Genomic DNA, 11,390 nt, shown 5'->3' on the forward strand with positions numbered 1-11,390 from the left:
GAAAAAAGAATTTAAAAGAACGAGTGAAGGAAACGAGAACAGGAAGAGAGAAAAAAACCTGTCTAGGAAATGAGAATACAAAGGCAGAAGTGCAAGTGGTTGGTGTTAAACAATGTCATGAAAGCGGGTGTTAGAGGTGTGCAGGCAGTAACGGCAGCAGGTTTGACTACACACACTGATGGACAGATGCACTCGTGATAGAAAGTATTCAAATTGAGGAGAAGAAGCAGATTGTTTAAAAGCACGTGAAACATTGGATACTGGGCTGGAATATGGGGTGAGTCATTTTCTTGTGACATTGATGATGTTAACCCACTGTAAACTGTTTCTTTTTTCCAAAATCATTTCAAATATATCATGCCTGAATAAGTGAATCTTTGCAGAACAGCACTGCTTCCTAGCAGCTCTGCACTTCACTTTGCTCAACAAGCTCTGACTACATTTCCTGTTGTATGACTGTCTCATGCTCAGCAGGTGTTCTGTTTCGACAGCTGTCACATAGAAAGGAGAAATATCAGAGCTCGGCTATCTGTATTTTCTGTGGACAGGGTATATTATGAAGATTTTAAGGGCTAACAATTATGAGTATGTTACACTGACAGGTGAAATAATGCAGTCCTTATTGGGTAGCGTTCTGTGTACAGGAAGTGGTCAAAGCATAAAAACCTTTTTGGCAGGAAGTTCATATTTGCCACAGGCTAGACTTAGAAACAAGAAGTCAACTGAATAAAGTCATTGTCATTATGCTTCATAGAAAACAGAAATAAGTATCTGCTGCACTGCTGCAAACACGCCACTATATTTGTTTAACTTTTCCTAAAAAAACATTCAAACGTATTCAATACAAATGCATTACACAATACAGATATTGCAAAGACCTGATTGTATGAAGTATCCTATGCCAACTGTATATACTGAGAGATACTTTTTATCAAGTAATTCACAAAATACGCAAATCTTTGTCCAGTTATTTTTACTGTGGATGAAAAATTAACAAGTACATTTTTTGAGGTTATGTACTGCTGGATTGTTGTGAGGCTTTTTTTAAAAAATTTATTTATTTTTAGGATTTTATTTATCATTTTATTTTTACAGAGTCAGTGCACATTGATATACATTACTGTAATGTAAGCAAAAGGCTAATTCTCAACTTTTGTCCCTGGGTCAGGTGTTAACATAGTCACTAAAAAAGAAACATATAAAAGCTTACAAACAATATATGTTTTTTTAACTTTAAATTGAAACCAGAGTTACGTATAGAGAAAATAGAAAACAGACAATATCTTCTTTTATTAAACAAATAATTATCAACCCATTAACCCATCCCATCCCATAGACCTCTTTCATGGGCAGCGAGTGGCCAGTGGAATTATGAAGCAGTTAAAAAATTGGTAAATAACAGAAAAATAAATAGAATAAAATAATCACAAATAGAACATTGAGATTGAGAGAGAGATCAATAATGTACTTTTTACCTCACTGTATTCATTTAACAGCTGTTCAGTTTCTACATCCAAAACACACTGTGATGTAATGGAATGTGTGGATTATTCTACCCAAATGTAATTACATTTAAAATAATGTGTGTATGTGTGTGTGTGTGTGTGTGTGTGTGTGTGTGTGTGTATCACTATTAATTTTAAACAAATATATCAAACTTTATCACTAACAGGTGCCTCGCCGTTGCATTGAGACTAATTTGCTTTGATACTTTCATTTTGGTTTCCTGATAATACTTCCTCATTTTTATTGTAATTTTGAGTGCAAGACTTTAAGACTACACCCTAATTCCAAAAAGGATGAAAGGCTGTGTAAAACTAAATAAAAACAGAATGCAATGATTCACAAATCCTTTTCGACCTACATTCAATTACATACAGTACAAGACAATATTTTTCAAACTGATAAATATTACTTTTTTTGTGAATACACACTTATTTTCAATTTAATGCCTGCAGAATATTGCAAAAAAAAGTTAGGACAGGGGCATATTTACCACTGTATTTCGTCGATTTTTCTTTTAACAACACTCAGTGAGTATTGGGGAACTGAGGACACTAATTGTCTAAGTTATAAGAGTGAAATTCTTCCCCATTCTTGCTTTATGTGAATTTACACAGCTGTAACACATGCAGAATGTGATTTGATATTGTCTTGCTGGAAAAAGCAGGGACGTACCTGAAAAAGACTGGATGGCAGCAAATGTTGCTCCAAAACCTGTATGTACCTTTTAGTATTCATGGTGCCTCCTTAAATGTGCAGTTTACCCACTAATACCTGAGGGGTCAAAGGTCACGGGCATTAAGTGTAGGTTTACAGCCTTGTACCTTACATACAGAGAGTTCTCCAGATTCTCTGAATCTTTTGACAATATTAAGTATTACAGATGGTAAAATCTCTGAATTCCTTGTGATTATGTGTTGGAAATCATTGTCCTGAAACTGCTGGGACTATTTATCCACACAGTTTTTCACAAAGTGACAATCTGTCCCTGTCACAATTTTTTGGGAAGTTAGGGAATCCTTACTTCCAGCACCTTTTCTCAGACCACATCCTTGCTGAATTTAACCTTCGTTATGATCTGATGTACACCTGTAAAGTTTTGAGAGCTTTGGGCGTAAAGTAGGGGTGTCAATGGTCGTTGACAAAATCTGTTCACAGATAGGCAGACAGACAGATGGATGAACAGACAGACATATAAACATCTGGAAAAATACTCAAAATGGCTTCTGAGGCCATTCTCACTACAACTGATGTCGCCAGGACGACACTCTCACATTATGAGCTGCACATAAAGGTTCACGAGATGAACAGAATATCAGCCGTTGCAACATTGTTGCGGCTGGTAAATATGAATATTCTGGGATTACCCCTTTTCACCAACGGTCCATATCTGTAATACTGCACCACATATTACACTACGCACTTCTTTTGTTGCTTTCCACTTCCTTCCACCATATGTACTTGTACTATGCATGTCATCATCATTTTCTCATCATTTCTACTCTCACAGTGAGTCCAGTATCTGCCAAGTGAGGGCAACCGTCATGCTGTATGATGACGGCAACAAGCGGTGGGTGCCGGCGGGATCTGACACGCCTTCCTTCAGCCGCGTCCAGATCTATCATAACCCTGCGACCAACACCTTCAGAGTGGTGGGCCGCAAACTGCAGGCTGACCAGCAGGTACAAGACAAGTGTATATACATACACGTGTGTGTGTGTGTGTGTGTGTGTGTGTGTGTGTGTGTGTGTGTGTGTGTGTGTGTGTGTGTGTGTGTGTGTGTGTGTGTGTACACACACACATGCGCGCACACACACACAGCCAAACAGACAATCACCATCACCTGATCTGGTTGTGCAGTCTCTGGTTGAAAGTAACATCCACTGAACTTTGTGAATGCTTAATTTACCTGTAATTCACTTCCCTGAAAACAATACAGAATGACAAACTCAACAATGTAGTTTGGCATAGTTTGATGTAGTTTGGCATCAAATTTGCTCACTCCAGCTCAAAATGATCAGCGATGAAACTGTTGGACTCAGACTGGAGAAGTTTAGTCTCACCTTTCTTTTGCTATGAGCTGATCATTTCCAGTAATATATTAAATTATACTAAAATATGCCAGCAGCATTCCATAAGAAATGAAGTGTACCTCTATACTTTCAAACAATAACTCATCACTGAGAAAAGATGCAGCATGCTCAGACCAGAACCCCATTGTGGCTTCTTAATTCCTATAAGACTCACACATGGGTAAACACTGGCTAGCACACACACACACACATGCACACACGCACACGCACACACACACACACACACACACACACACACACACACACAATGTTGGTGTTGTTTGTTGGTATTAGACAGGAAATTTGTTTTTTTTTATGCTCCTCCTACTGAACAATACAGTAACATCACCATCTTGTGGATTTTAGTCCCATTGTAGGCAGATGTAGAGAAAAACCAGCCCGTCCTCATCTCATGGGGACCGTTAAAGTCAGATCCCAAGGATTATTCTTATTACTTTATCCTTAATTTGATAGTAGAGATAGACAGGAAAGGTGGAACAGAGACGGGGACAACATGCAGGTAACAGCAGCAGGTCTGAAGCATACCTAGGCTGCTGCTGAGGACTCAGCCCACACAGGGTGCATGCTCTATCCATTGAGCTACCGGGGCCCTACCCCACAAGGCATTCTTTAGTGTCTGTATGAGACGCAGCTGGGCTTTGAACTAACTCCAATGTAAACGCATCTGCAGCAATTATGTTGTATAAAGAGAAAGAAAGTACGAAAGGGTGATATTGGTGGTGGATGTGTCAAACAAACACAGGACTTTCACCAATGAGACCACTGTTCATGTCCCGAGTCAGTCTTGAGCATTACAGTAATGTGACAGTCACATGAAATATATGATAAAAATAAAATAAAAAAAATATAAACTCACAAATTATCATGCATTTGAATCAACTCACATCTGACTTCTCTATCTGATTTGTATGAACTTGCATTCAATTGCACAGGTGTTAATGACATAATAGGCCATGACCTCTAAAGTCTCAAATCCTCAGTACAGTCACTATCCTATGCTTCCTGTCTTTGCCAGGTGGTGATCAACTGTCCCATTATCAAAGGGATAAAGTATAATCAAGCCACACCAAACTTCCACCAGTGGCGGGATCCCAAACAGGTGTGGGGGCTGAACTTTGGCAGTAAAGAGGACGCTGCTCTATTTGCAAAGTCCATGTTGCATGCATTAGAGGTTCTCAATGCACCAGCAGGCACAGGTAAGTATAGCAATGCAAGAGGGTGCATGATGCAGGTGAGGCAGTGTGAAGGGCTCACCCAATCAGTCATTAGCTTCTCACCATCATACAGATGTAAAGTAGGGTTAAGTTTTATAGTCTACAAAACACCTCAGGAGTGTCACAACGAAAAGGCGTTGCTCTTATGTCCCAAACAACAGAAGCAAATGGTGACCAGGATTCAAACGTAAAAAAAAAAAAAAACCCACACACAATAAAACCACAAAATGACTCCATACTGCTCGTCATGTGCCAAGTTGTTTTGAAAAACTGGGTTAACTATCCCTTTAATGTTAATAGGCTGACTACTGTTCAAATTAATCAATAGGTCAAAGAGGATTTTGCAAATGTTTTACCTATATTATAGTCTTGATGTGTAAATACATTATAAAACAATGGGAAACATCCATAATTAGGCTTCGTGTTGAGTGTTGTGCTCCATTAAAAGAGTAATGTATTATTTCCAATCAGTGAAATATTAGCTAAAATCAAATATATTTAATTATTCACATCAAAAGTAGCCTACATGTGCATGTAGAAGTGTCATCAACTTGATAACACCTGCTATATTGTAGTTGAATATGATGAATGTACGCTCAAAATAAATGTGAGGCTCGAGTTTAGTTGTTTTTTCTCCAGGTACTCTCTGGACAACAATTCTGCTTGCATCTACTGTTTTCTTTTTCTTGGTTGACAGAGCACACTTATCAGTTTAACATAACAATATTTTTGCTCAGGTGCGGCTCAGAATGGACCCTCTGCCCAGGAGCTTGAACACCAGAAAAGGTACTGTTAGGGAGGCTGCAACTGCCCAGGGCGCCAAATGCCAAAGCCAGACACACACATAAAACAGCCTCTAAAAGTTACTGCTTTTTACACCAGCATTAAAATCATGTATCCATCTCTGTCCAGACTAGAGCAACAGAGGCAGGAGCAGCAGGAGAAGGAGCGACAGGAGAAAGCGAGGCAGGCTTCCGCTGCTGCGTCTGCTGCTCCTCCTGCTCCTCCTGCTCCTCCTGCTCCTCCTGCACCTCCGGCCGCTCCACCTGGCCCACCGGCACCCCCACCACCTCCAGGCCCACCACCCTCAGGCCCACCTGCACCTCCACCACTTCCTTCTGGGGGCATGGTCCCACCTCCACCACCCCCGCCCCCTGCTGGAGGAGGAGGAGGAGGAGGAGGAGGAGGAGGAGGAGGAGGCGGTCTGGCTGCAGCTCTGGCAGGAGCCAAACTACGTAAAACACCAAAGGTAGTGTATTACACCAATGCAATTACCATGATGCACGCTTGCTAAGTATACGATACATATATTATATGTAAATGCTGTATAAAAAGATGTCGCTTGGCAGAAATGATGGATGATTTTGATTTCCATGTCCATGTAAATGACAAAGTGAGCAGGCTGATCAATGGACCACGTTCTTTTGAACACAATGACTGAGGATGTTTTTATATATCCAGGATGAGGGTGGAGGAGCAGCCCCACCCCCGAAACCAGCACCCTCATCTGGTGGAGGTGGTGGAGGTTGTCTAATGGGTGAAATGAGTGCCCTCCTTGCTAGAAGGTAAGTCCTTACTTAACCCTTTAACACCTAGATGGACATTAGTTTTCTTGTGCTGCATTCAGACGCCTGTCATACGCATTTTAACCTCTGAAACCTGAGCAAATTCGTTCAAGTTCTCTCAACAATATGGAGGAATAAATAAAGAGCAAGCATATCCCATTAATTGCAAAAAATAGTAAAAGGTGACAAGGAAATGACCTGAAAATTCTGAAAATTTTCAAAAATTATTTTGCTCATTTTTTGGATCTTTTCTTGTTAAGTTGCTAGTTGCCTTCTCTCCATGTTTTTGAAAGAAATCAAGCCCATTTGCTCAGGTTTCAAAGGGTTAAAGAGACTAACTGTATTTTAAACAGGAGGAAAGCTGCTGATAATCCTACAGAAAAAAAGGAGGAACCTCGAAATGTAAGTCTCCTGTCAATGACTTCATAAATATTTGATTTCCTCTCACTATTCTGTAATATTTGAAGAAAGAACAGAAGGATTTCAAATATGAGTGGATGATAACTTTGGTACATGTCTGTGTATGACTGCAGGAGGATTCTGACTCCTCCACGTCAAAATTCTCAGGACCGGGAGGTGAGTAGTGTTACTTTCTCTCCTCCTTCAGGACAAAAATACAATCAAATATATGGGTTTTTACCATGCTAGTGTGTTCTTGGTATCACACCAGATACCAGATAATACTGTGAAAAAACAATTTTCAAAATGACAGCAAACTGTTGACAACCAAAACACTGGCTCAGATTTAGACTAATCTATGTGTCATATGATACCATACTTTCCTTCTTTAAACTACAACATGGTGAAGACAAATGTACTGGACTAATACATATTATCATATTTCATCAGAAACCAATGGAAAGCCCAAAGAAAAATCTGCCACCATGCCAAGGTAAGAGTCTGATCCATGACACTCCACAGACAGCTTTCATATTTCAGTCAAGTCTCATAGAAATACAGAAAATGGACACAAAGTCTCACCGCACATGATGTGGTTGTGGGGACAAAATGTGTAAAAATTCAATGCTATCAACAGGAAAACAATGTCAACGCAAAGTCAATGATGTTGTTTTGTTGTGGTGGACACACAAATTGAGTAAAATGAGTGAGAAAGTCTGTGTAAGCAGGTCATTTGAGAGGGATGGTGGATTGGTCAAACAAACCTGGATTTTCAACCAGCAGACTGCTGTTTGTGTCCTGTGTGAAACCAAAAGTTAAGGTAGTTAGCTTATGTGACTTACAGACTTTGTGTAACCACACAAAGTACTTCAAAGGTACTTAATGTAACAAAGCAAAATACATATGTTTACGTCACCTATGTCCCGTACATAATTTTAACCAAAACCACAATCTTTTCCAAAAACTATAAAGTATCTTTTTGTTCTCTGAAACAGTTCCTTTCAACAAGGGTTCAGTGACACCCTAGAGGTCCTCAGAGTTAATGCAAATAAATTAATGATTGACAATTTTAAGTTTTATTTTAAAATTAAAACATGTCTGAAAATAAACATATAAATGAATCCAACATGTAGTTGGCGAAGACAAATCGGCCTATTCATAAATAAATAAATACAGCATTCCACTTTCAGTACACAACATTAATGAAAGGCTAACCCATCATGTAATCCATGCTGCATCCATAACAGCGAAGTGAACTAGTTGGTTTAGCAGTAACTTAATGCTCAATCATATTGGCTAAGTAGCTGTATTACTATTTCAAATGTATGACATTCTTGTGAGCCACAATGGAGCGTTTTGTAGCTTTTCAAGCAAGAGACTCTGACACACCGTCCACCTCAAAAACCACCAGTAAAAGTGCAGTGTGACGCTAATGCACTGAGGCATGCTACAACTGCTACTGACTTAGCAGCTACAGACATACACAAATGAGACCGAAAAATGTTCAGGGAATTGTTATGTAAGAAAAAAAATTAAGCACTTTTTGCACTCTAGTTTTTGGGCAGTTCCTTGTTAAGTTGCTAGTCATCCTCTCCCTGTGTTTTTGAAAGAAAACAAGCTAACTTGCTCAGGTTTCAAAGGGTTACCTAAACTGCAACATTTCACAATAGAATTGCATAGATGGACTCTGCATTGGCGTTGTTTTCCTGTTACCAGCATGTCCTTTTCACACATTTTTGTGTCAATTTTACATGTTTCTGTGGGACTGAGATGCATATTTGGTGCTAAATAACAATCTCCCCTGAGCTATCCACACAAATTCAAAAACCAAATCAGCAGCTGCTTTAAAGGATCTGCATATTTTTGCAACAGACCCAAATTAACCAGCAATCAGAAGGAATCCAGCTCCTCCACTTCTCCCTCCTCTAACTTCGCCGCCACCAGCCCGGTGTCCAGGTATCAGTCCTCCCTCTGTCCCAACCTGTTGCTAAGGTCCTCTCCTGTCCTGAGATGCTACTCCTTAGTGCTTTCTGCTTTGCCAATGAATGTGTGAAATGAGCTCTTAACTTTATCACCGCTGTGTTTGTTCGTGGTGTGCTGCTCTCATGTGACTAATGACAAATAAAGCACACAACATTTGGCGGTTTCTGTCTGAGGCTGCAATAAGAGACCGAAACTTTGCTTTGGTGACAGTCCTCTGCGTCACTGCATCATGTTAGCGTGACAGAGCCCTGCATCTGCTTTCATTTGATTTCCCTCTTGACAGCATGAGCATGAACTTTTTGCTCGTTAGGTCTGAATACCATAGCTGTAATGAGTATTTGGTCTACCCAGGTGTTACAATAATGTTTGGAAAGTCATTAATCATTGCTCCACTTTTACCCTAAACTCTGGGCAAATGACGAGCAGATTCTACGAGCTGCAGGGACTTGTTCAAATGTCTTTATAAAGACTTGAGGAAGTGGTTGCTTCTACTGAGGTGAAAGCAGTTGTTACAGCACTTGAGGATTACAGTTACGCTTATAAACTGTTGGCTGCTGCTGTTCTGGCTCCCCCTTTCTTTCCCTCTGCGAGATTTTCAAGCATTTTTGTTCTGATTCTCCAAAAAATTTAATATATGCTTCTTCTCCCCAGCAACTCTCTCCTTGAAAAGACCTTCCTGGTTTCAGAGAGTGTTTCAGCCAAAGCTAAACATGTTCATCTTTCTGTCATAGAATGAAGGTGGTGAAAAAGAATTCAGATGCTGCAGGAGGTGATATCGATATGGAAAAAATCAAACAGGTTGGTTCCTCTATTTATGCAACAATATCATGCAACTAGACTAGTAGCAGTAAAGCTCTTTATTGTGACTTTTTCATTTAGTATTATCTTAAATTAGTCAAAAAACACTGATATCTGTGCGCGGCACAAGAAATGTTTTGGCTTCTGTTAATACTAAACAGAGAGGCTAAAAACAAAATTCTGTTTTTAGATTCTGCATGTGCTTCCCAATCAACCGTGATTTGCAAACACCAAGAGAGTAATGTCATCAGAGCAGAACAGAACTTTTTGGAAAATTCTGCCATGTTTTCACATAGAGCTCTCAGGCTGTTTGCTGAGATACAGATGAGCTGAAATTATGATAGGTTTGTCAAGTAAGAACATTTGAATACAGAGGTCTTATGGTTTTGCACATATGTTTGTTTGAAGGACATTATTGAAGATGTGAAAAAAGAACTTCAAAAAGTGAAGGAGGAGATTATCAGTGGTGAGTGCTGACTTCTTTGTCCAAACTCACTGATTTAAGAAGCACGTATTAACTATTAATGTTTTATTTTACGTTATGCCTGTATATGTCTCCGGTTTTCTCTTCCAGCACTGATCCAGGAGCTGCAAAGTGCAAAAGAGTGAAGACTCAGAGAGACTGAAGAATGGAACAAAAGATTAATGAACAACATGTGAATGTTTTATTATGCAATGCTAGAGAATTGATACATTTTTGCTGATAGTAATTTTATTATTTGTTTGTTTGTTTTTTGTCAAACTATGCAATGCCATTGTGTTCACCTCTATTTATCATTGTGTCTTCATATTTTCCTGTGTACAGTTTAGAGCCCAACAGATACTGGATTTTTGAGGCCAATATGGGGACTGATATTTATGAGCAAATCTGATAAAGATATATGGGCTGATATTCTCTTTTTTACTTGAACACATAACTTCACAGTAATTTTTGCCTCATTTTTAAAGATGTATGACTACAGTGTGTACTAACCAGGACACAATTTTAACTTTTGTTGTTCTCTTTTAGACAGACGTAATGTAAACACTGTTTCTAAATGACCTTAAACATTCCTCTGGCATTACTCCCCAAGCATTTTTGTTACCCAGCACATGCAACAAGAAAAACAACAAACTGCAGCTTCCCTGTTGCAGGATTCCTGTGCTGTTGTGCTCATTTGTGTGCCTATATAATATTTGCAGAAAATATTAGGAGTAAAAAGTATGACATTTCTAATTTGAATTGTAGTAAAGTATTAATATTAATTAGCATGAAACAGAAATACTTAAGTAAAGCACAATTGCCAAAACTGCAGTATTTGAGTAAATTTTCTTAGTTACTATTGTACCCTGTATGTCTGAGGTATTTCTTAGGGCTTGTCCTGGTTTATTTCCTGTCTCTCACTTTCACAAACCACATAAAGTGCCTTTATTTCCAGTATTTGTTTGGTCCCTCGCTCTTAAGGCCTTTTGTTTGGCAGGTGCATCTGAAATAATAAGAAAACAAAGGGCATGCTGGTAGGCTCTTTGTAATAACTTTTACACTTGAAATTGGGGTTTTTGTTGTTTATGCACATAAAAATTGTAACCTATTACGTTTGTAAAAGCCAACTGCTAAGAGGTGGATGCAACTCAAATTTTAGCAGGTAAAATGTTGCAGAATATCTTGGTATGTGTTTGCACCGGAAAAGTGTGAAAACTGATTTTAAAGTGTTTTTTAAGGGTTTTCATGCTGACACGGTGTGAAAAAATTTGCAAATAAAACAGCGCCTTTTGCAAAGTACATTGTTTCATGGTTGCCTTTTTCAAATATAGTAAGTTTGGGGGTAGAGAAAGAAAGACGACAACATAAGACT

General features: G+C 39.0%; 1 pseudogene across 1 annotated transcript; it reads left to right on the top strand.

Moving 5' to 3' along the window:
* Nucleotides 1-95: 95 nt before the first annotated feature.
* On the top strand, nucleotides 96-11,317 carry LOC121952474 (uncharacterized; annotated as a pseudogene). Its single transcript, XR_015779001.1, has 13 exons — nucleotides 96-277; nucleotides 3,014-3,185; nucleotides 4,612-4,792; nucleotides 5,548-5,596; nucleotides 5,723-6,059; nucleotides 6,272-6,375; nucleotides 6,729-6,777; nucleotides 6,909-6,951; nucleotides 7,225-7,267; nucleotides 8,647-8,730; nucleotides 9,489-9,555; nucleotides 9,964-10,021; nucleotides 10,130-11,317. The product of XR_015779001.1 is annotated as an uncharacterized LOC121952474 (transcript).
* Nucleotides 11,318-11,390: the final 73 nt, after the last annotated feature.

Source organism: Plectropomus leopardus, chromosome 15 (genome assembly GCF_026936395.1).
Source record: "Plectropomus leopardus strain MGB_pleo_1.0 chromosome 15, ASM2693639v1, whole genome shotgun sequence".
Taxonomy (NCBI): domain Eukaryota; kingdom Metazoa; phylum Chordata; class Actinopteri; order Perciformes; family Serranidae; genus Plectropomus; species Plectropomus leopardus.